The sequence below is a fragment of the Hipposideros armiger genome, unplaced genomic scaffold, assembly GCF_001890085.2.
Source record: "Hipposideros armiger isolate ML-2016 unplaced genomic scaffold, ASM189008v1 scaffold_15, whole genome shotgun sequence".
In the NCBI taxonomy this organism is placed as follows: domain Eukaryota; kingdom Metazoa; phylum Chordata; class Mammalia; order Chiroptera; family Hipposideridae; genus Hipposideros; species Hipposideros armiger.
The window spans coordinates 4,530,173-4,534,214 of record NW_017731365.1 but is presented as its reverse complement, the minus strand read 5'-3'; positions in this window follow the sequence as shown (position 1 = coordinate 4,534,214).

Below are 4,042 nucleotides of genomic sequence, written 5' to 3'. Positions count from 1 at the left end.
ATAATACCAACATGGGCCAGTGAAGCGATGTCCTCCACAACTAGACTGAAGAACAAAAGAACAGCAACTTGTCTGTTCCCCTTCCCCGATTCCTCAATAAAATCTTAAAAAAAAAAAGAAAAAATCCGTTTGCTTGAAACTTTCCAGGCAGGAGGTGGGGGGAAAGGAGGATGGGTGTTTGGTAAGAGGAGAGAGTCTGGAACTGGAGGACCTGCGTGCAGATCCTGAGCGCAGCCTTCAGCTGGCTCCATCCATCATGTAATCTCACTGGGCCTTTGACAGAAAAAGCACCCACTTGGGAATTAGCCAGACCTGGGTGGGTCTGACTCTAGGCTTGGCCTCTGAATTTATTCAACAAAACTTGTTGCGCACACCCAATGGGCCATCCCTATTCTAGGTGCTGAGGCACCGCTGTGATCAAAGTCGACCAGCTCCCTGTTCTCAGGGAGCTTTAGTCTAGTGAGAGACACAGGCCATGAACAATCAAACAATATAATGGAAGACAATGGAGTGTGGTATGCACGCCAGGTAGAGCTTGGTGCTATGAAGAAATATAATCCAGGAAAAGCGTCGGGGAAGGATCACTTTAGATAATGTGCTCGAAGGAACGCTGGCCCGGGCGGAGCCCCTAGCCCAAATCTGAGCCTCAGCTTCCACCTCTGTGACCTGGAGTGAAGCAGGCCCACCTCCCAACTATCTTGTGAGGGTCAAATAACACCACAAAAACCTTAACCACCCAGAGTAAATGACGCCGGGAAAAATGACCTATTTCTTAGCCAAAGACTCACTGCCAGTGACGTGTGTCAGGGAATGAAAGTGTAGCAAGTGAGTTCATCCTGTTTCTGATTTTATTTCCTAAGAAAGGCTTCTCTTTTTATTCCTTTTGTTACGGTGTCTGTGCAATCGATGCACGAATACTCATTAAATAAATGCAAACTTACCCAAAACAAAACAAAACAACCTTAACTGTGTCGGGTACCCTGTAAGCCCTCAATAACATACCAGGTTCCCTCTTCCTAAGGAGGTGGGTTTATTTTGTGGAGGCTACAGGAGCAGCTTGATAGAAGTCAAGTTTTAGTGAAGTAACATGACAGACACACAGAGGGCCCCTGGAGTCTTCCTTGGGGCAGGGGAGCGTGCATCCATGTCATCGATGGCGGGAAAAATCTGCATGTCTGCAAGCGAATGTGCACCAGGCAGGAAGGAATGGGGACTCGCTTTACCAATGGTCGCCCCACGCCTGAGTGACCTTGCTGTGCGGCTCCTCCAGCCTCGCCTGTAAAGCCAGTCCCACACTCAGCACCAACCCATCTTTGAGAAGAGGTAGATTGCACACACATATTTCTAAGATAGCCATGCCCAACTTGACGGTGGAAATGAGACCGGTGGGAAAAATCCAGAGGCCCCAGCTTCCTTCTCCACCCCAGTTTTGACACCACCACACCGAGTCCTGACCATAGGTTGCAGAAGCGACTTCCAGCCACAGAGCATCGCCAAAGTGCAAGTCAAAGGGGCCATCCCGAGGCCTGACTGTCTGATGAGAATTACAGTCCAGTGATGGCCAGGCTCCCAAATTACAGGGCTGCTGAGCTAACTGGTGGTTGGGATGTATAAAAATAATCCGTGGCCAAGGTTGAGAGGTGAGGGGCGGCATAACTGCTTAGAGAACTGGGGAGGCTGCAGATGTGGCCTTGGCATGGCCACACTCCCTTCCGCACTTAGCTCTGTAGCCAAGCAGGCTGCGAGGAAGCCATCCCCTCTGCCTTGAGTCAGCCAGGGGGCTGGCCCTGCCCAGGGCGACTTCTGCACCGCAGCCCTGCAGCAGCTGCTGGTCACTACCTACAGTCCAGCTGGCTGAGAAGCACTTGTTCAGAGACAATTTGGGCAAGAAAGAGGATTTAAAATTCTTAAAAAAAAAAAAAAGATTTTATTGAGGAATTGGGGGAGGGAAACAGCGTTGGAGAATCAGGGAAGGGGAACAAACAAGTTGCTGTCCTTTTGTTCTTCAGTCTAGTTGTGGAGGACGTTGCTTCACTGGCCCATGTTGGTATTATCATTGAGCTCTTCCCGGGTGAGGTAGTTACTCGCCGGCCATTGGACGGCCGCTCACGAAAGCTCACGCCCGCTGCTGGCCAGCCCCACTACCTGCCAGCCCCACTGCAGCCTATGCCGTCACCGGCGACACAACAGCCCAGCTCCAGGTCTAGCTGTTGTTCACCATCTTAGCTGTAGAGGGCGCAGCGTCACTGGCCCTCATATGTGATCCAAACCGGGGCTCTGCTGCTCAGAGCTGGTGTCCCAAGCCAACTCCTAACCAACGCACCACTTGGCCAGCCCGAGGATTTAAAATTCTAATGCTAGTTATTTCACTTTTGTCCCATCTTTGGGGCCTGATTTAAGAAAAGAAAAGTCTGGGACAATATTTTAAGGCCTGTTTATAATAAGATCTTATAGGATATTGTTTTGTTTTAGTTTTCTTAAGGATCCTGGCTTTTAAAAGGCATTATAAGGGCGGAACAAGGTGCATATTAGGCTACCATTTGAGTGAGAAATTGGCGGGGGAGGAATACTTGTCTCTCTATATAGAAGCATCATTGCCCCTAGAAGAAGAATTTCCTAGAAACTAGCAACATTTGTTGCCTCCAGGAAGGAGAGCTGCATGGCTGGGGCCACAGGTGATGGAAAGCTTTTCTTTTTGGTTTTGCTTCCCATAGAGAAGGTCACAAGATGAAAAAAAAAAATGGGGGCAGGGCATAGAAGCATGCTTTGGCCCCAACAATTCCATTGTTAGGAATTTATTCCAGGAGAGAACTGGTGACGTGCACACGATGTCTGTAAAAGGATTTTGTACAGTATTGTTTGTGTGCTGAACCGGGATGAGGGAAATACATTACACATAGCCACAGAAAACTATGTAGCTTTTTAAAAGGGCAATATGGGTCAACAAATATTGACACGGAAAGACATTCACGTCATTTTTGAGGGGAAAAGGCACAATATAGAACAACATGGCCCCTGCAGGTGGCCCCTGCATCCCAGGCCTTGCTGTGTTTGGGGACACAGTTCGGTTACTGACTTGAGGAGTCCAGGGTCAGAGTTCAGGGCTGGTTGATCAGCCATGTTTGAGGGAAGAAGTCTTAGCAGGGTGGGAACCACAGGAGGGAAGGCCCCAAATCTGCCTGAAAAGCCCCCTCAGATTCTCAGCCGACTCCTGAACTGCACATGTGTCGGACACACTCTGAGGAGGCCAGGGGAAATAAGAAGCAAATGGAAATCCTAGAACCTAAAAAGACAACATCTGAAAAAAATATTTTTCCCCGGAGGAGATGAGTCGTACCCCCACCTATCTTAATATGTTGTGCTTTCATTATCATTCACCTAGAAATATTTTCTAATTTCCCTTGTGATTTCGTCCTTTGACCTCTAGCATATTTAGAAGCGCTGCTTAATTTTAAAACATTTGGGGATTTTCTGGGTATCATAATGTTATTGATTTCTAATAGAATTGATGTCATGCCATTGCCTTGTGTTGTTTCAGTCCTTGTAAATGTATTGAGACTTGTTTTGTGGCTCAGGGTCATCTGGGTCATCATCTCTGGGGCATTTGCAAAGAATGTGTACTCCATAGCTGGTGACTTTAGCGTCCTATTAATTGCAGTTAAGTCCAAGTTCCAGGAGGAGGAAAGTTGAAGATGAGGTTGTAACCACGAGCGGAGCAGACTTTCCCAGGACTTCTCATGTCTGCACTCCCCAGCTGGGTCCAGTCTCACAAGAGCAGAGATTGCCTCAAACGTGTCTCTTCTCTTTTCCTTCATCCTTCTAACAAAAGAGGAGATCCAGGTGAATGGAAATTAACTGGGTTAAAGGACGAAGAGCTCTCTGCTGCCGGACCGGGCTCCAGACAGCTTGGAGCTCAGGTGGGAAGGGACGTGAAGGGCTCAATTCAAGGCCTGAGCAGGGTCTTCTTTGTGGGCAGCTCAGCACAGAGCCAGGAAGGAACCCTGGATGCATGTTCTGGGTGTGGGCAGGAGACCGGAGTGTC